This window comes from Phasianus colchicus, chromosome 1, assembly GCF_987193195.1.
Source record: "Phasianus colchicus chromosome 1, bPhaCol1.hap1.1, whole genome shotgun sequence".
NCBI classification, from domain to species: domain Eukaryota; kingdom Metazoa; phylum Chordata; class Aves; order Galliformes; family Phasianidae; genus Phasianus; species Phasianus colchicus.
The window spans coordinates 114422002-114443911 of NC_143436.1; the positions used below are offsets into that span (position 1 = coordinate 114422002).

At 45.0% G+C, this 21910-nt stretch overlaps 1 long non-coding RNA gene across 2 annotated transcripts in view; it reads right to left on the reverse strand.

The window, feature by feature from the left end:
* The window catches only part of LOC149919967 (uncharacterized), a 59687-nt gene extending 47731 nt beyond the window's left edge, over positions 1-11956 (reverse strand). For both annotated transcript variants that reach the window (XR_016459688.1, XR_016459687.1), the window contains exon 1: positions 9123-11956. This is a non-coding gene — a long non-coding RNA (uncharacterized LOC149919967). The remainder of the gene's footprint in view (positions 1-9122) is intronic.
* Positions 11957-21910: the final 9954 nt, after the last annotated feature.

Below are 21910 nucleotides of genomic sequence, written 5' to 3' on the forward strand. Positions count from 1 at the left end.
AAGAGCCCAGGGTAGTTCTCATGAAACAAACAAACAAATACGAGGGTCATCTGGACAGCAGTTCACTGGAAGTGTCGTGGGTAATACTCAGGAATAATAATATTTAAAAAAGTATAATCTATAGAGGCAAGCAGAGTGCAAAGTAAGATGGCCAGAAAACTAGAGACAATTCATTTGTAGAAAAGCTGATCCCCGAATGTCAAAGATTTACCTCCCTGTGGAAGGAGCTGCACTTTTCGAGCACTAAATGTTTTGCAGACATCCAGACACACAGCCCAAAAGCTTACCTCCATCAGTTCAGTTCTTCAGCTCTTCCCTTTCTGATAACTAACATGGTTGGGAAACTCAGTGCCCAACCCTGACCTATGCCAAATTTTTCGGGAAGACCAACAAATGGAACTTTGGATCAATATTGTAAGAAGTGCTCTGAGCTCTGCTATCACTTTAGAAAGGAACAAGGTGCAAAGGGCAGCACCTTTTGCTGCCTTTCTCCTGTCTGCCCTGCATGAAATGCACAAACGTCCCTTGAGGATCCAGTGTTCCACTCCTGAGAAGTTCACAAAGCAAGCGTGGCAGGGGTTCAGGAGCTCCCATCAGTGTGCTCTTTTATGCAGTTGACACAAATCTTTTAAAATAAGCTCTAAAAGCCAATGCCAGATCCCTGCACAGCTCAGCAATACCGAAGCATCTGCCTGAAGCAAGTTACAGAAGGGAGGTGGCAGTTTCAGGAGACTCAGATGACGGCGTCATTCTAAGTCACTCGGGAAAGGCCCCATGGAAAGCAAATTCCTTGAAAATTGCCTGGAGTCAGAGATTCTCTCGTGTGACATATTTGCACGCAGCCTAGGTCTCCTTTTAACATACTTTGCCTTTTGTCTTGTTTTTTTGGCTTCAAGCAACAGCCCAAATGAAATGCTGGAAACAATGAAAGCATTAAAGGAAAATGTCATGCCTATCAATATACGCCTTTGTGGCTGTGGGAGTGGAGAGCACCGTGATGTCACTGGTGGGAACAGCTTAAAATTTTCCATTGAGAAAAGGAATCCGGCTTTCACAGAGCCAACACGTTCCAAAAGATGTGCCATGGCCACCCAGTCACACAGACGAGGGCTTCGCAGCAGTGCAGCACAGGCTGGGAGGCTGATTTAATTCAGAAGTTACAGAAACAAATTGCATTTATTTACCACAGGAGCATGTAACACAAACTGCCATGTGTATAGAATTTAATTCAGTGAGCAAAGATGTTGAAGGTAGCACTGTCTGTATGTTGACAGATTACCATAGGCCAGGCCTGGACCACGCAGCTCTGCAGATGAACCCTTCCCTGGGCTGGTCAATCTGACTGTGTGACTTTGCATTTGATCTGGTTACAACGATCTCTGGAGTTTGTTCCAGCTCATCTGTGAACAAGCCAGGGGCTGTCCAATGGATTCCAGCTGGTTTCAAGGAGACGTCAAGGAGATGGGTCTGCTATGTTGGTGATGGAGGTGTTAATTAGCTGGTTTCTCTGAAGTGCCTTGCAAACAGCATTGCATCCTGGTACCCTACAGCAGAGTGATGTTTCAGAAGGATCCTCATCACCTCCCAGCAGCCAGTTAGTTGCTCAATTATCTTAAGTGCATCATTTAACATCTTCCTGGATAGTGGCTCACTCCTGTGACAGGTATTAGAATTTAGATTCAAGTAAACAGTTTTTGAGTTTGAGAAGAGCCAAGACTATGATGTTTACTTCCAGATCTGGTTGTCATGCTCTTTAAAATGCCTGGGCCATTGGGAGTTGCTGGTTCCTCACCAGGGGAATAAGCAGAGATTTCATTTCCGGGCTGGGGTGAAAGCTACTGAAAAACACTTCAGCACAAACCTGTGACTTCCCCATCTGGGAATCAGAGCAAGAACAGAGTCTCAGAGAGTGAAGTTCTGCCAAGCCTTCTGGTTTTCTTCACTAGGAGCACAATTTCTGCTCTTTTCAGGAACAAACCTGAAGGAAAGTTAGAGCAATTAACAACATTACAACTAACTTTATAATGAGAAAGCACATGCTCCTGTGCTCCTGTCAACGTGTTCTGGGATATATAAGGACTTCCATGATCTACAGAGCTTTTGTTGTTGCTGTTGCTGGAATGCATCAGTGGGTATGAACCAGGCCAAGCAGCAAGCTTGCTTTCCTTTGTGGTCACTCTCTCTCTCTGCAGCATTGCAGTTGCTGCATGCATGCGTGCACACACACACACACACACACGAATGGTTGAGGTGGGAGGAAGCCTTTGGAAATTGTCTGGTCCAACCATGTCATGTAGCGACACTGAAAGCAGGTTGCGCAGGATCATATCCAGGTGGGTTTTGAGTATCTCCAGGAAAGGAGATTCCAGTCTCTCTGGTAGCTTGTTTCAGTACTCTGTCATCCTCACAGCAGAATCCTCACGTTCAGACAAAGCTGTCTGTGTTTCATTTTGTGCCCGTTGATTCTTACCCTGCCACTAAACACCATGGAAGAGTCTGGCCCCATCCTCATTACACCATCCCTTAAGATACATTGATCCCTTAAATGCACTGATAAGATTCCCTCTGTCTTCTCTTCTCCAGGCTCAGCTCTCTCAGCCCTTCTTTATAGGAGAGATATTCTCCCACTGGACTCTATCCAGTAGTTCCACATCTCTCTTATACTTGGAAACACAGAGCTGGACACAGTACTCCTTGCACTTGCCTTTGTTGAACTCCATCGTGTTTCTCTTCACTCAACTCTCCAGTCAGTCCGGGTCTCACTGAATGGCAGCCTTCTGGTGTGCTGGCCACTCCCCCAAACTTCATATCATCAGCAAAATTGCTGAGAGTGCTCTAAGTCCCTTCATCCAGGTCACTGAAGAGTAAGCTGAACAATACCAGACCCAGTACCAACCTCTGGGGGACACCACTAGCTTTAGGCCTCCATCTGGACTCACCAGTGATCACAAGACCCTGAGACTTACCATTTAGGCAGTTCTCAATCCACCTCAACATTCACTCATCTAACCCACACTTCCTGAGCTTACCTATGAGGATGTCATAGGAAACAGTTTTAAAACCCTTGCTCAAGTCAAGGTTGACAACATTCACTGTTCTTCTTTCATCTACCCAGCCAGACATAATAACATAGAAGGCCATCAGTTTGGTTGAGAACGGTTCCCCTTTTGTGAATCCATGCTGACTAGTCATGATCACCTTCTTTTCCTCCACAAGCTTGGAGGTGACATCCAGGATGAGCTGTTCCATTACCTTTCCAAGGGCAGAGGTGAAGCTGAATGGTCTGCAGTTCCTTGGGTCACCCCCTTACCATTTTTGAACTGGAGTGGCACTGGCTTTCCTCTCATCCTCAGACACCTCTCCTGTTCTTCATGACGTATGGAAGGTGACTGAAAGCAATAATATGTGCCAACTCCCTCAGCAATTGTGGGTGCATCCCATCGGGCCCATAGATTTGTGAATGTCAGATTTGCCTACATGATCACTAATGCAGTCTTCCTTGACCAGTGGAAAGTCTTCCTTTCTCTAGAATTTCTCTCTGGTCACACAGATCACAGAATCACAGAATGGCCCATCTTGGAAGGGACCTCAAGGATCATGAATCTCCAACCCCCCTGCCACATGCAGGGCCACCAGCCTCCACATTTAATGCAAGACCAGGCTGTCCAGGGCCCCATCCAATCTAGCCTTGAACACCTCCAGGGACAGGGCATCCACAACCTCTCTGGGCAGCCTGTTCCAGCACCTCACCACTCTCTCTGTAAAGAACTTCCCCCTGACATGCAACCTGAATCTCCCCTCCCTCAACTTAAAACCATTTCCCATTGTCCTGATGTTATCTACCCTTGTAAAGACTCCCTTCCTGTTTATAGGCTCCCTTTAGGTACTGGAAGGTTGCAATGAGGTCACCCCGCAGCCTTCTTTTCTCCAGGCTGAACAAGCCCAGTTCCCTCGGCCTGTCCTCATAGGGCAGATGCTCCAGTCCCCTGATCATCTTTGTGGCCCTCCTCTGGACCCTCTCCGAAAGCCCTCTGTCTTTCTTGTACTGAGGGCTCCAAACCTGGATGCAGTATTCCTCACAAGAGCAGAGTAGAGGGGGACAATCACCTCCCTGTCCCTGCTGGCCACCCCTCTTCTGATGGAGCCCAGGATACCATTTGCTTTCCAAGCTGCAAGAGCACACTGCTGGCTCATGTTAAGTTTTTCATCCATCAGGACCCCCAGGTCCTTCTCTGCAGGGCTGCTCTCAAGAACTGAATGTGTACAAGTCCATGGGGCTGGATGGCATGCATCCCAGGGTTCTGAAGGAGCTGGCTGAAGTGATTGCTGAGCCACTCTCCATCATATTTGAAAAGTTGTGGCTGTCAGGTGAGGTCCTGGATGACTGGAGGTAGGGTCACGTCACTCCTATTTATAAGAAAGGGAGCAAGGAGAACCTGGGGAACTGCAGGCCAGTGAGTCTCACCTCTACACCTGAGAAGATCATGGACCAGTCCTCCTGGACTACATGCTTGATCACATGAGGAATGAGTGTGTGATTCGAGACAGCCAGCACAGCTTCACCAGGGGAAGATCGTGCTTAACCAATCTGGTGGCCTTCTAAAGTGGAGTGATGGCATTGGTGGACAAGGGAAAGGCAACCAATTTACCTGGTCTTTAGGGTCTGGGATTCCTGAGGATTAGCCTTAGCAGTTGGCATTCAGTAATTATCTTCACCAAGGCACCCATTCAATTCAACAGCAAGCGCTCATTTTCCTTAGTCTTCCTTTTGCTCCAGACATATGTGAAGAAGAAATTCTTGTCCTTGACATCCCTGGCCAGATTTAATTCCAAATGGGCCTCATTCTTCCTCATTGCATCTGTGCATACTTTGAAATGACCTAGGCAATTTGGGGACAGGGTTCAGAGTGCCTGTTTGCACTGCAGAGAGCAGCATGGCCCTGCACCAGCTGAGCTGGCTCTGTGTGAGCTGTCCGAGGCAGGGAGGACGTGACCCACTCTGGCACACCTCTGCAGCCAATATGAAATGTAGCTGGCTGAGATCTTTGGCAGGCTGGAGCACTTGTGAGGGCAGAGCCACATTCTGCTCCACTATGTGGTGCCTAAACTGAGGCCTCAGCCTTTGGAGCAGATTGGAATACCCTGCAGCCCCCTCCTTCTAGCTTTCTTTGTGGTATGACTGAGTCCACTGAAGAGAATGCTATGGACCTGTATATTCTTGCAGCTCAGATAGTGCAAATCCTGCAGCATCCCTGTTAACTGATCTTTTTGTCAGGATAATGACTTACCCCAAAAGTCAAGTTGCTACAGCTTGAATTCATTGAGCACTCCTGGTTGTAACGAAAGGGCCATCAAAGCTCACATTCCCAAAGCGTAGCTGGATCTGGCTTAGTGAGAGCAATGAAGTAATAACAATTCTTTCTGTCATTAAATTCAGCCAGCTCAGTTTGGGTATGTTCAGGAAGCAAACCAATTTGAGGCTGAAGTTAACCAGGCACATTTTGGGGTAGATCTGTATTGTAAAACGCAGCAATTCAGGGTTGTTAGAGTTCCTTCACAAAACTCCTGTGCAATACTAGCAAGTGAAGGGTCACACCAAATGTCTACCATATGCTGCACATATCCAGTTTCCTCTCACAGTTTTCATTATATTACATTCTGATTTTTTTTTCCTTTAAGATTTAATACCCTAGGCTGTTGTTGGAAGTATACGGAGTTACAGCAATAGAAGGAATTTCACCTGTTCAAATCTAGTTTGAGGTATCCAGGCATAGCTGGCTTTTCTATATTGCGTAATAAACATTCCACCTCTTATCCCTCCAAGGTATGGTAGTCATTTCTTTCATATTCTTGCATGTATCCGCAGTACCCATGGTTATGCTACATGGGGCTAGGGTAACACAAGAACTGTCAGCTTACTTAACAGAAGTATGTAAATGAATGTCACTACCACCTCTAATGTCAAGAAAAAGTCAACACAAAAGATTATATTCCACCAAAAGTTTTGGTCTGCAGGTCACCGTCTCCCTTTCAGCCTACCGCAGCTATTCCAGGAAAGTCAACAGACCCTGGCAGGTCACTTCCTCCAGGTGGGTCAACAAATGATATTGCTGAGTTCATTCAGACTTTAAGAGTATAATTGTTCAAACTGGGAAAGTGTATGCAAAGCAAATTTCATTCTGGCTTAGATATACTTAGCCAAATTACAGCAAAAAACTTTCTCTGTTATGTTTTCCCCTAAAAGCATAAAGACTAAGTCAAATTGCTAACTTGACCAAATTGTTAACAAAGTACATCAGCCAATTCTATAGTTAAGTTTCTCACTTGGAATTTCTATACACGCTGACAAAAGCTTACCTGTCACAACCTATGGCCCACTGTCAAATGACACAGCTTTTAAATCTTATGCAACTTCCTGATGCAGCTCCTGGGTTTTAGGCAGAATTGTTACTTTCAAGAGTACTGTTCTCAGGAAAGTTGTTGATGACATTTATCAGCCAAAAAACAAAGCAAAAGACTTCAGGTCAGGTAGCTTAAAATAGACAAATAAAGGCTTGGGAGGCTACTTCCATTACTCCTTACCCAGGCAACTTTCCTTGAAAGTAACCCCTGTGAACTATTCCAAAACCAAATTACTTTTCTTGTTGTAAGGAAGGCAGAAAGATTCAGGGTGAGGACTGTTAAGAGCTAAATGGGTAGTTTTACAGTGCTGCATTCTTTCTCTCTTTCAGTCTTACTGAGAGCACAAAGTATTTTAAACTCTCATTTGATGTGTAATGTAAAAGTTTGTTCTTACGCTTAGTTATCTGTTCATAGGCATGGTAACTTTGTCTAGCTGTTCTATTTCTGCAGCCATTAGAAGAATGGACATTTTAGTATTCCACTTGAGCATAATAGAAACGTGAATGCCAAAAGCTCTTGAATAAGAACTCATCCTTCAAATCAGCAATAGGAACAATAGCTTTCTTGAATCTATAGCTACAGCAAAAAAACATCAGTAAACTTTCACCTGAACATCCACGTACTCTGGAACAGATAGGTGCCAAAAGGAACAAGATTTCAATTTCTCCATTCCTTCCAATTTTATGGAACATGTAGTACAGATCTCAAGAACCAAGGCTTCAGCTAGACATTTGGCTGATCATATCCAGGCAGCACTCACTTCACCAGCATTCACTTGGGCTACGAGGATGAGGAGATCATACAAAAGACTGTATGGGAAGTATACAGGTACTCTCCAGTCAATCACTATATGCTTGCCATACTTAAGACCACTAGTTAAACTAATTCCAAAACAGTTGATAGATTTCTTTGGGACTTCTCTCAGCCCTGAAGAAACTTTCTGGTATCTCTTTTTCTTTGATGGCTAATTAGAAGATATGAACCAATGTACGAAGATGGTGTCATTTCAGCAGCCATTTTTCTTTTCTCTATCCTTGTTTATTCAGTGGTGTTTTAATCCAAGTTAACTACGCCTCTAGCAGTAAATCATTCTAAATTACAATTAATTATGCTATCAGGAATATAATCGGGGGGAGAATATTCAATCACTTCTACTTACTGTAGCATACCCTGACCAAAAGCAGCAATGAAGAAGACACACTGCAGAACACTATTTGAAATGAGTGAAGTATTATGGAGCATACCTGGACCACATAGCGTAAGAGCAGCAGAGATTCCTCCCTTGGAGGTGAGCACACAAGAAACAGCCATGAGCCATGCCATCAGTTCTGCTTGAAACTGCTGCCTGATTTGCAAGTGCGCATAGGATCATGAATAAATCATTAATGTCTCACAGTAGAAGTCTTCGCTGGGCTCCACACACGTTCTTGGTGGCTCAGTAGAAGATGTGCAGTGCTTCCTTTATCAACCTACAAGTGGAAACACGGGATGTGCAGGGGAGGAGCAGGATTATGTGCGAAGACTTGCAGAGCCTTGGGTGGATAACTCCAAGCTGTGTGGTGGACACACCTGAGGGATGGGATGCCATCCAGAGAAGTCTAGACAGGCATGAGCAGTAGGCCCAGGTGAACCTCATGAGGTTCATCAAATCCAGGTGTAAGTTCTTGCACCTGAGTCATGTCAACCCCTGCAATTAAAACAAGCTGGGGGGATGTAAGGATGGAGTGTTGTCCTGACAAAGAGGACTTGGGGTACTGGGGGATGGCAAGCTGGACATGAGCCAGCAGTGTGCCCTCACAGCCCAGAAAGTCAACCGTATCCTGGGCTGCATCCAAAGAAGCATGGCCAGTAGGGTGAGGGAGGTGATCTTGTCCCTCTGCTCTGTGCTAGTGAGACCTCACCTGGAGTACTGCGTCCAGATGGGGAGTCCTCAGTACAGGACAGACATGGACATGTTAGACCATGAATAGAGGAAGGCCTCAAAAATGATCCAAGGGATGGAGCACCTCCCCTATAAGGACGGGCTGAGAGAGCTGGTGCTGTTCAGTCTGGAGAAGAAAAGGGTCCTGGAAGACCCGAGAGCAGCCTTTCAGTATCTAAAGGATGGGGGAGAGGGGGGGCATAAGAAGGAAGGGGACAGACTCTTTAGCAGGGTCTGTAGTGATAGACATGGGGAAATGGTTTCAAATTAAAAGAGGGAAGATTTAGATCAAATCTGAGGAAAAAGTTTTTTACAGTACTGGTGGTGAGGCACTGGCACAGGTTGCCCAGTGAGGCAATGGATGCCCCATCTCTGGAGACATTCAGGGTCAGGCTGGATGGGGCTCTGAGCAACTTTAATGTAGCTGTAGGTGTCCCTGTTCATTGCAGAGAAATTGGTCCAGGTGATCTTTAAAGGTCCCATCCAACTCAAACATGACAGGGTGACATAGCCTCTCCATCCCCTGAGCCCTTCATCTTGCATGGAGGCACAGCACTGTGGATGCCAAGTGTCTGTCAGCCTTTCAAACACCCCAGCAGGCAGGCCACATGTCAAACATGCTATTTGCCAGGGCACACTTCTATTGATTTTTTTTTTTTTTTTTTTTTTTGTAAAAGAGCAAAACATTGGCAAAGGTTTATCTGATTGCCTATCACCAAAATCAACACAGAGCAAATCTCAGGCATTCATCGTGTACATTCTCAGCAATAACAGAGAAAGCTTATTTAAATTCACTCACCTCATCGCGATGTTGTTTCTGGGAGAGCTGCACTGTATCAGTTTTTGAAATGCTATGCAAGACTGAAACACCAGGCAAATAGCACGGCCAGTTTTGGCACGTAGAGAGGGTTATCTGGGGTTTGAGAACTGCCTCGTGCAGAAGCAGGCACTAGCAGCTATTGCAGCACTGGTATTCCGTGTCCCAGAGCTAAAAAGTACTAAGACGGGACTGTTCATCACAACCCTTCCTCCAGCCCTTGCATTGTTCAGGCTCTCTTTTCTTAAGCCCGAACAATTTGAAACCAGACTGATGAAAAAATAGCATATTATGGTTTCAGCAGTCACACATCTGCCACAAGGAAAAAGAGCAAGTACTTCTCAACAGGAGGAAAACATCCCCATCCACTAGACCTAGCGGACAGCTCTCTTTCAGCAAGCCTTAGGAAAAACATGCTCCTAAAAAGGCAGTAATAAACTGAGATTCAGCCTGAAAGAATGCAGGCTGGTATGTTTTTGGGAGAAGAGGGAGAACGGAAAGGGAGGAGTACAGAATAAGAGGCACTTGAAGTCGTGAAAAAGCTGAGAATCTGTAAACAAACTGAAAAACGGTGAACAAAAGCTGGAAACAGAAAAAAAACCTCCAAGCTTGGGGAATCTGTGCTGCATATGCACAATGCAATTCCTAGTCTGCAGTGAGCTAGGAAAAAATAATTAAGGGATTTAAAGCTGTCGATGGCCAAAAACCCCTGTACATCTTTATTTTGCAATTTTACAGAAGACCTGAGGATTTTAAATCTCTTGCAAGCTCTTGGTGCCTGGGTTGAAGCCCCAAGGAGTCAGGACTGGTATCCTGTGCCAGGCACACTGGCTGCACCCATGGGGGCTGTAGTTTGAGGGATGCTACAAGGAAACGAGGCTTGGGAATTTGCTTTTTGTAACCTTGATGCCTGTGCACAAAAAGCTTCCAGCATTACACTGAGTTTCAAGAAACGTATGTAATGTAATATGTTTATCTTCTTGAATTTGTTTCTTCAGTGTGTGCTGTCATAAACCTACTGGGTTTATTAGAGCTTTGGGCCCTGTTTTTGTAAGATCCTCTTTTCCTGTTGCAGGTATGTTTTAAGTCCTGGGTTGAGCACCAGAAGCTGCAACAGCAAAGATCCACAAACCGCTCCCATTTCTGCCTGCTACAACACTGAGCAGAAAAATAAGATAATATCATCAGCACCTGCTCGTGTCACAAAAATGCAGAGGGGAAGACAAAGTGCTTGGAAAAGCACCTTGACTCAGCACGAGCATCCCTGTATCACAGCAGGTTTCCTTCTGCAGGGGTGCAAGTTGCTGCGCCAGTCAGTGTGGTTTTGGGGTGGTATTCCTAGTGGCAGGAGCCTAACTGTAGTTGTTTCAGCAGGTTTCAACAGCCCAGCCAGGTGTTTCCCCCTGGGCTGCGGTATATAACATGGAGAGCTGAAGCTGATGCTTTCCCACTCGAGCATTATTGATCTGGCCCTGGAGGAGCAGATGAGCAGCAGGAGTAAAAACAGAGCGTTGCCCCAGGTGTGGGTCTTGCTTACACTTCTTACATACACTCATAAAAAACCAGCTCAACAACGTGATTTTGCTTTGAGTGTCCATGAATGTCTGGGTATCACTGGAAGATTTTTGAAGCCATCAGCCCAGGTTAACCAGTTTTGAGAAAGGAGCTGGTATTTCCAGGGCAGAGCATACACTACCTCTTGGGCTGCGCATGCCTTGGGGGTGGGTGTGCTGGGAGACACAGAGCAGCGTGCTGCAAGCCCCACTTCATGCTTACCTTCCAGAAACAGGGCCTAGGGCTAGAGGGAACAGAGACTGACATAATGTCACTGCTCTGCTTGAGATGAAGAAGCACACAGTTGCTCTTTTCCAGGAAGAGCTTACATGCTAGAAGAAACACGGTGCTCATAATGTCTCTCTGGAAAAACTTCAGTTGAAGCTTTTGTTTCTATAGTCAATCAAGGCCAAGACACTGATTCATAGAACCATGCATCATAGCCCTTACACACAATACTCTTCAGTTTCCCTACCCAACTTCAGGATGCTCAACCAGCATTGCTTCAGGAGTGTAACAGTTAAGAGAAAGTGAGGTCACATCTAATGGGCATAAAATTATACATTTTATAGTTTATAACAATTTTCTCCAATCTACATATTCACATGTGCCACAGGGTTTTCTCAAGGCCTTTGCTCCACAGCCAGGACACTGAAATCCTAAAACGATCTAATGCATTTTTCTTTGCTCTCATTTCAATGTCCTTGCCCTTTTCCAGTGTATTTCCTACATGTGAAGCATGCTTCTCAGTATTCATTTTCAACACACTTTCTTCTCTAATTCAGCTTTAGCCTACTCCTTCTCCTCATTCTTTCTTTTTGCCTGTCTTCTGTTTATCAGTCCTCCTTCCCTTCTTCTGTCCTATTTCCAAACCTCTCTGACAGCCAGACCTGCTATCTCTAAAGCATAATGCTGTCAGCCTTAATAGGACATGTCCTACCTCCCATGGCTTTCATCTTCACATCTTTTTTTTTGGGGGGGGGGGAGGGGATGGAGAGGCTGCATTCTCTGTTGTCCAAATCGTGGTTCCTGTTTCAGTCTCTTTCCCTCCACTTTGCTTGAACTTCTGTTTCCATTGCTCACCACACACCACTCTACTCCAGCCCCTCCTTGTGTTTCTCCTCCACTTTTTCATCTATCCATCACAAGACAAACAAGCTGCCTAATCTACCATCTAGCTGCTATTGAGCTTTCCAGTCCACACCCACTGCTGTTGTAAGTGAGCACCTAATACATATTAAGATTGGAATCTCTCTCATTCTCTCCCCCCCTCTCCCCCCCCCCCCCACCTTTTCAAACTGTGCTGAAAAGATTGATGTGTGTTTTTTCCAGTAGTTCTGCCTCCTCCTTCCTAGATGTCTTGGAGTAACAGAATGCCAGGGACATGGATTACAGAAAACTGTAGTTAGCACTCATTCTTTTAAATACATGAGAGTTTTGCTGTTTCTGTCTCCCAGAAGAGGAGATGAGGCCTGATGTGATGATTTCTATGCCAATGGAAAGACTGAAATTAAACTCAGCAGGAGCAGGACAGAGGACAAGAGGGGTTGCGAAAGGAAGTGTGGAAAAAGAAATGGATGTGGGAGAGATTTGTAGAAGATACAGGAATTTAAGGGTCATTAGAAGAAGCCCATATATAGTGTGGTCTTCTCCCTTGTAACCAGGATCTCCCTTGAAATCTGTATTTCTCTAAAACAAATCAGCAATCCCCAGGGTGGTTCTTCAGGGACTGGCCTAGAGAACGGGGTAAAGGAGAATCCACTCCTTATGACTTCAGCTATTTATTTGCCATAGTTCATAGGAAAGCCACTTTCCCACTGTCGCTGCTTTCCTCAAAGATCTGTGCTATTCTGGGAAAAACAAAAAACAAAAACAAAAAAAGCCAGAAATGTAGGACTTCTGCTTCACCCAAACTGAATCACAGCAGAGATTCATGCAGGTCTGGAAGGAATTTGATATCCCTGACAGTAGTAGGGAGGAGTGGATCCTGCTTTTCTCCATCCCCAAAACTTCCATAAAACCAGAAGACACAGACACACTCCTATTGGAATCCCTGGTCTTTCCACAAGGCTGAGGGCTTGGGGATGTCTTCAGTCCCACAGTGGAAGAGGGACAAAGATGAGGTCATAGAATCATAGGATGGCTTGACTTCGAAGGGACCTCTAAGGTCATCTAGTTTCAATCCCCCTGCAGTGGACAGGGTTGCCAACGCTAGATCAGACTGCCCAGGAATCAATCAAGCCTGGCCTTGAACACCTCCAGGGATGAGGCATCCGCAGTTTCTCTGGGCAGCCTGTTCCAGTGCCTCACCACCCTCTGAGTCTCCTAACATATAACTGAAACCTCCCCTCTTTTAGTTTAAATCCATTTCCTCTTGCCCTATCACTATCTACCTGCATAAAATAGTCGGTCTCCCTCCTGCTTGTAAGCGTCTTTCAAGTACTGGAAGATTACAGTCAGACCCTGGAGCCTTCTCTTCTCCAAGGTAAACAATCCCAACTCCTTCAACCTTTCATCATGTGAGAGGAGCTCCAGCCCTCTGATCATCTTCATGGCCCTCCTCTGGACCTGCTCCATTGCCTTCCTTGTGCTGCAGGCCTGGACACAATACTCCAGATGTGGCATGACAAGGGGAGAGTAGACGATCACTTCCCTATCCCTGCTGGCCACCCCTCTTTTGATGCAGCCCTGGATAGCATTGGCCTTCCAGGCTGCAAGTGCACAGTACTGGCTCATATTCATCATTTCATTCATCAGGATCTCCAAGTCCTTCTTGGCAGGGCTGCTCTGTAGGAGTTCATCTCCCAGTCTGTACTCATATCTAGGATTGCTTTGACCCAAGTACAACACCTTCCACTTGGCCTTCTTGAACCTCATTAGGTTCTCGGGGGCCCGTTTTTCAAGTCTGTCCAGAGTCCTTTTGGATGGCTTCCCTTCCTTCTGTTGTATTGACAGCACCATTCGGCTTGGTGTCAGCAGCAAACTTGCTGAGGGTGCACTTGATCCCGCTGTGTTGATAAAGATGTTGAAGAGCACCAGTCCCAAGACAGACTCCCTTGGGGACACTACTCACGACCAGCCTCCACCCTGACATGGAACCACTGACAACAACCCTCTGGCTACAACTATTCAGCCAATTCTCTATCCACGGAATTTCAAATCCATATCTTTATCCATCCTTCAAATCCATATCTCTTCAATTTAGAGATAAGGATATGGTGTGGGACCATGCCAAACACCTTGCAGAAGTCCAGGTAGATGATATCAGTTGCACTTCCTTTGTCCACAAATGCTGTCACTCCATTCCATGAAAGGCTGCTGGATTGGTAAGTCATGATCTGCCCTTGGTGAAGCCAAGCTGGCTGTCTCGGATCACCTCGTCATCTCACATATACCTTAGCTTTTCTTCCAGGAGGATCTTTGTCATGACCTATGCAGGCACAGACGTGAAGCTTGCTGGCCTGTAGTTTCCCAGATCTTCTTTTCTCCCCTTCTTAAAAATGGGAGTGATGTTTCCCTTTTTCCAGTCACCAAGGACTTCGCTGGACAGCTATGACTTTTCAACCATGATGGAGAGGGTCAGTCTACACACATCCCTCAGAAGGTGTGCTTCCAGCCTGGGCTGGCTTAGCTGCAGGCAAGCGCTACTCCAGAGCACAGGGGATAAGCGCAGAAAATGCAGGCAGCAAAAGTACCCTGAGCTGCCAGGCAGCTTTTTTAAAAAGGGAAAAGGAAAGAGGGAGAAAGAAAGAAGCATGTAGAAGGAGAATGAAGGAAAAAGAAACAGGGTTGTAGAAAATCATTCAAAATCTATTAATTAACCCAAATTGGCAATCTTCTGTTAAATCAGTTGTGCTAGTAAGCGAAAACTGCCTTGACTTGTCCTATTTAGTCACCACAATTTGTTAAGTGTATTACTAGTAAATGATGTGTATTTTCCATTATGTTCTTGCCATCAGAATTAGGCAAGTTGCATTTCTCATCTTTTCCTGCAGCAGGAGCTAATATGGAAATGATGAAAAATTCAACACACACTGTTTCCCCCTCTCTTGATTGCTAATCCTGTCTACTACAGGCTACATAGTGAGGGTTTGCTACACATAGATGACCTTAGTTGCCTAGAATCAGAATATTAAAGAGAAATGTAGCAGATTTTTACCACTCATCAAATAAAGCTGTAACTAAGGCAGCATATCTGCTGGCAAAGTAGCAGTATATAATACTGTTTTCTTTATGCTGGGGAACTCTAATCTGCCAATTCAGAGAAATTGTGGTTTCTTAGAAATTAGAACTTCCATCTGATTAGAAATGAAGAGATATTTTCTCTTTCCTCAAACAATGTCCTCCCTTTTTGGACTGATTTCTTGGCGATCTCCACACATCAAACTTGAACCCAAAGAGTTTGTGCCTAATGTAGTTCTGGAGACAAGCTGCATCACAGAGCACAGTTTAAGAAGCATCCTCAGAAAAGTCCCTATGCTCCAAATGGCAAAGTATAGCTTTTCTGCAGTGCTCATAATCCACTTTTGCACACTGCAGTGAACTGAAGGGACACCAGCCAAAGTGGCAGATCATGCACCATGTTCTCAGTGTGTTTCAGTGTGCTTTTCTTTACCTCCATAAGAGCATGTTGATTTCCTAGTGGAAATTGAGGAATACTTACATATCTTCATACACGCTTGCCTCTTATAAGTAATGCAAAAGATTTCAAAAATGCATTTGTGTTTCCTCCACAGAGAAAATGGAGAGGACTGAGGTCAAAGAAAGCTCACCGTCTCTCTGACATTAGCTAAATTGTGGCATCTATACTTAACTTTGCTCTTTGTATTATTGCTCCTTACTACTTACATCTGCTACCTTGAGGCTGGAGCAAAGGTGTCTCATTCTCTAACAACAGTTAAAGGAAGGGGAAATAAAGAAAAGTGAAGATGTTTCTCTAGAACTGAAAATACGAATTGGGAGTGAATGCTCAGACTGCATGAGTCATGCTGCTTTTCTAGGAAGGGACTTTTACTGTGTGCTGGGGACGGACCACATTTTTTTTATAACAAGAATGCTGTCGCATAAACCATGCACTGGCCCAGCCCGTGTCTTCTGGGGTAACTGAATGCAAATGAGATGGACTGTAACTCAGCCAACAGACACTGAATTACCAATCATCGAAGGCAGCCACACTGTACTCCTCATGATACGTGCTGACAGCCTGCAGACAGCGGGTCTGTCGGATGGTGCTGGCCTCCTTTCTCTGCCTCGAGCTGCAGCACCACATGTAAAGGAGCAGGAAGCAAGGGAAGTTCCTCTCCCAGATGGGTATACAAACAGTGGTTGCATCAATGCTAATAGAAAGGGATCCTGTCCAAAATAAACAGTCTAAAAGGCTGACTTCAGGACCTGAAGGAGATAAATGAGTTTGGAAGAGCCCTGTGGATTGGTTAGCACCCTTGTTCCCACTACAACGCTTCCTTCACAAGAAGGCCGCATTCCCTGGCAAAATCAACAGACAATGCCTTCTCCTCTGTCCTGGTGGTACAAGATCCTGCCTGCACCCAGCTGTGTTTTCCAAGTGGCTGTTCAACAAGAAGAGGAGGAGAGGTGGAGCTGGGCATGGCAATACTCCAAGTGCCACAGGGAAGAGAGGAGGGGGAGACTGGTTGGGAAAGCCAGTGCCATGCATCAACCCAGCAGAGATAATTGGGAGAAGTGTGGAAGCAAGAGAAGTTTGGTTGTTCCTGCAGCGCAGCCAGATGCCATCTCCCACGGGAAATGAGCCAGGCCAGAAAAGAGGAGAGCTGTGCCAAAATCTGCATTCCTCTGAATCATCAATCTCAAAGAGAAAAGGTTTCACCTTTGTCAGTGATCTTTGGGGCACATCTGCTGAGAAGGGCTCCCCTCAAAATACTTTGTCTTTTTACCCACTAGCAACTCTAGAGTGCTGGTGGACACCAATCCCCCAAGTTCACCTCCCCACGCTCTTTCACAAGTGGTTCCAGTCCCTTCGACATCAACCTGCTCACCTGGCTCCCAGCCCTTCAGTTAGGGCTTTATTTTGCATGGCATCCTTTAATTAGAGGGCAAGGCAGACCTCGTGGTCAAGATGCTAGCAGGGAGGGCAACTCCTGGGCTCCAGCGCCTGTGCCGAGACATGGGACTTGGCATGTGTTAGTGCCTTCACAAGAGATGAACCCAGCATTCTCGTTGCTCTTTTCTCTTTTCCCTCCCATGTACTCTATAAATATTAAGGCCTTCCACACTGAGCATAATTGCTACCACAGCATACTTGGCATTGCTGTCCCATTACACCCTGCAGCTCCATGGTTGAGGTATTCTCCATGGAGCTGTGACATTGTGCATCACAGCCATCCCTTAGGCAGAGGCTGGGAAGCCATCTGGCAGTGGTGGCAGGGTAACAGCATAGCTGTTGGCTGTGCAACAAAGGGGCAAAGTATCTTGGTCTTGAAGACCACATAGAAGCATCTGCTCTTTGTGATGGCCACTGTGAGTGGATGAAGGTATCCAAGTCCCGCTTCATGTCTCAGCAGTTGCCAGTTTCAGTGAGACTCAGACTCATCAGCATATAAATGTCTTTTGAAGACAGACTCAAGACTACACTTTCACAACTTAATACTATCAACATGAATACAGCTGGCAGCAGGGGAAGTCCCACTCTGCCTCCCGGCAGTGTGTTCCCAATCCTTCCTCTGCACTGGCACCACTGCTAATGCAGCCACGTGTTCTGCTGAATGAGGGAATTAGTACAGCTGGAAGCTTTTTTGTGCATGCTGATTTTCAGCTGGATCAATTCCCTAGTCTGGTAACTGCATGGCTGCAGGAGTAAGATGGTGCAGGACAGGACAAGATCAGCCCTCCCGGTGCTGCACAGCCACTCAAGAAACAGCCACATCTGAGTCTTAGCATTCATAGCTTTTTTAAATAGCACATGTTCTTAGTTTGGTCTTATTTATAAGACTTACAGGCCTACATTCACCTAGATGTGGAATTATTTTAGTTTTTGCTAAATACTGTAAGAACAATACCAGTGAAAGCTGAACGTAATCCATCTTCTGCTTCATTAAAACCAGATTTCTCTGCTTGTTTACACAAGGCCATTTTTGCATTACACTGTCAGCATCAGGAATGCATACGGTATGATGATGATTCATGGTCTGATTTTTGGGTGGTCCTGTGTGGAGCCAGGAGTTGGACTTGATGATCCTTGGGGGGGTCCCTTCCAACACGGGATATTCCATGATTCTATGAAGGCTCTGTCTTCTAAACAGCACTCTGATACAATTCAAAGTATGGACTGGTGATCAGCCATCACTCTTAACGTGTTTTCAAAAATGCAGGGCCTCCACATCAGAAATACTTGGGTTAATAAAAGAGGCCAGGTTTAATTACATGATTCAAACAAGGAAATATCATGAGATCACCTAATATGCTGTTATTACCTCTTACAGTTGGGTTCACAACTGAGACCTTTCTGAGTAGTGAAATGAGATTGGTTTACCAGGAATTTCAGTGAGGAAAAGCCTCAGAGAGTTGGGAAAGGGAATGAGGAATGACCAAACCCCTAAGGGAAATGACCTTCAGGGAGCACGTGAAGAGAAGGGAATGGGCAGCCAGAGCAAGCAAGCAGTGGATAAGGAAGGTGGTTTAGGCCATCCTGAGTGTCATTTGCTGGCAGATACTTGAAGAAAATAAGTGTGTGAGGTCAGTGGGGGTTTGGCTGAAAGAGTGGCTGTGGCAGTTTGTTCTTGTAGGCTGCTCACGGCTGCAGGGACAAGCTCCTTTATGGTAAGTTTGATCTCTCTATTGAGTCGGTAGCTTTGTCTGCTTCAGCACTGTATATGGGTAGTTTTGTAACTAGCCCTGCAAGAATACCAAGCAGCCCTGTACCCATACTCAAACTTGTGAATATTTACATAGCTCTTCAGTTAGTTGCATATGGCCAGGCTCAAGAAGTACGCACTATGAGAAAATATATGCATTCCCATTTCCAAAGGATCTGATAATACAAATGAAACATGACCCAAATTAACAAAATGCATGATGTCCTGCACGTTACTTATCCTGCTTGAAAACTGAAGAAAATCAAGCTGCAGTTTCAGACTTCCAGGGGTGTACACTCATTCCTGTCAGCACGAAAGGAGGAAATTTGAGTAAGATGAAACACAGTATCTCAGATGTTCAGATATTAAGATAAAAAATGCTTTTGCTGATGTTTAATCAGAACCTTCTGTCTCCTTGGGTCTGCATTTAGATCATCTACCTGCAAAAGAGACAAGGGGAGCAGAATGTTACAGTAAAATATTGGAAAGCTAAAAAAGTCTTTCTTCAAACCTGAAAAAAAAAGAAAATCACTCTCAGATGTCAATAAAGTCTCAGTTGAGTGCAGTGTAAGTGAAAGCAGCTGGCCAGCCAGGCTTCCTATAGACCCATAGAAAAAACTGAAGGGGTGTAGTCTATCCAGCGTATCTAATCTCTGCATTCACGTAGCCTCCTTCCATGCCACATCTGCTTGTTGGCAGACAAGTGCTGACTTGGCAGGTCTCTAATCTGCCAGCCTCCAGGTGTTGTGATAAACCATGAATGCCATCAGCATGGGCCTCTGATCAATCTCTTCTGCTCCATATTTGGTGGAAAGCCTTTGTGCATGGACAGCAGCCCTGGTGTTAAGGAACAGAGAGGGTGCTCCACTATTCCCCTTTCTTTGACACGTGTCAGTGACAAAGCAATAGCAAGAGGATTGCCACTGCTGCTGTGCTGTGCTCTGAATTGTTGCTGCAGACACTCTGCCTGCCTTTCCAGTTCAAATACAGATGAAATGGGAGATGTGTTTGAAAAGGCTCAGTCTTAAGTACTGTGTCTACGTCTGTGGGATGTCAGCTCTGTTGTTTGCAGCCTGCAGTTGCTAAGGTAAAACAGAGCAGAACAAAGAGAAAAGAATTACATTAGATTCATATATATGTAGATAAACATGATAAAAAGGTACAACACCCTAATTGGTACTATGACAAACCTTACAAACATCATTAGGCAGGCTCATTTGCTGCCCTGTGATTTAATACACAGGCCCTTGTTATCTCTCCAAGCTCCTTCCTGTGCCATCTCTTACAGAACAAGCACAAGAACTAGAAAGTGTTTTCCTCATTCCTTCCCTCTGGATCAAGTAAGTATAAGCCTGTTTGACAGTAGAAGGAATACTACTTATAAAGGGTGTTGATTCTGGCAGTTGGCCGCTAACAAGAAGATACACAATTATTGCATTCCTGTTTGCAGATTTCCTTTTGGAAAGGAGTATATAATTTAATTCCTTAAAACTAATTTTGACCCAAACTGGTCATGCAAGTCTGTGATCTGGAACAGGAATGATTTGCATTCAGCACTACAACATTTGGGTACTTCTGTGTGTCTGAAGGCAACAACAACAAATAACAAAAAAAATGCATGCAAAGCTGGAATTGCGTTTGCAGTGCTCACCTTCCCGTCAGTCTGCTCAGATTTTATGGCAGGTTATAATCCAGTGTAGTCTTGCTTCTTCCCCTCTGCGTATTATCATTTAATATCTTTGAGCTCTTTGGAATATAGCACCTAGCACGCTGTTAGTGAGATACAAATAATAAAAAGTAGCGCTACCAGACAATCCCCTCCCCTACTCAGTGTTTCAGAGAAGTAAGTGCAGGAGAAATCACTGCGGACTTTTTCACAGAGAGATAAGAAAAAATGGCACAAGGAAGAGAACAGGGTGCAGATCTTAACTCCATAATAACGAGGTCCTAGTATAACCTACTATCTGGCCACTAATGATAGCACATCTCTCAGTGAAATTACAGTGATGTCTTTTCTTGAAACACGTTCCTGGGGAAGGAGGGAGAACAAACCACAAAATAGAGATATCTTAATCTGTTAAATTCACTTTGCAAGAAAAAGCTTTTAGAGAAACAACAGAAAGATGACAGCCCAGCCTGACCCAGCCTCACTCACCTTCTTCCCACTGGCATTGACCACAGAGAGCCCTTTGCAGCAGCAGAAGGGTCCTGAGCACTGGAGAGGAGTCAGAGGAGTGATGCAATCTATCCAGCAGGAGGGTCTGTCAACACAGAGCTCAGCAGGCTGGTCTCCGGCTTCTTAGCTGCTCCCAAGTAGCAACGGGTACAGCAGCACATCTCCAGCAGGCAAGGGAAGAAACCTGATGGTGCAGAGAAAGGTGACTCAGCACAGACTTCATGTCCATTCAGGCCAGCAGCCAGAGGTTCTTTCTGCAGCCCAACTCCCCAGCACCCTTGTTTTATACAGGTATACATGCAGTGCTGGGAGACAAAACCTTGACTTTATCCCAGTTTGTCCTGTTCTTTTGTGTACACAAAACCAATTTCACTTCTGTATATTAACTGATGCATCCAATGAAGAATGTCCTTCAGGCTCCTTGGCTACAAGATACCTTCAACCATAATCCATTTGTAAGTGCAAACCGTCCTGAATCTCATTATTTATTACTCTGCTAATGTCTAGCTTACTGTATACTGAGCCTGTTTAGTTTCAGCAAGCTAAAAATTACAACTGCTTCTCACAGTGCCTCTGTTTACTCCACTTGTTCGTGCACAGCTGCTGTTGTTCTGCAAGTTGACTTTCTGTTCAAGTCTAGCTTGGAAGGAAAGACACAGATCAAAATATTTGACATCATTAAGATATTTTTAAGTTAGATTTGCGTCATGTTTCGTTATCACTTACAGGTATCAGAATCACTTTACTGGAACAGACTAAAGGTTTGTGGGACTTAGTATCCAATCAGGTGCACGTGAAGATAAGCAGTCCTTAGGAGTTGCAGAAAATGCACCTCCTAATAATGAATTTATTATCCAGCATCACTGATGGAAATTATTCTCAGTTCAGCATCTAACACAAAATCCGAGCATGAAAACTTTGCCATTTCATCTTTGCTTACTGCAGTCAGGTGCCAGTGTTTATGTAATTGCCCAACCATACTTTATGCAAGTTGTTTTCCTCAGCAGTGCTAGCCAACAGCAGCTCCCCTCCTTGTCCTTTGCATGAGATAAACAGGGGGTTGTATGTGTTACTTTCCTTTCCCTGCATCATGAGATCATTTTCTTGATCCTCTCAGATGACTTCCAGAAGGGGAACTCCAAAGCATCCCCTCTGCTGGCTTGTTGGTTTGTGTGTCATTTCTTGTCCAGTCTGAATCCAGATTGCCCAGG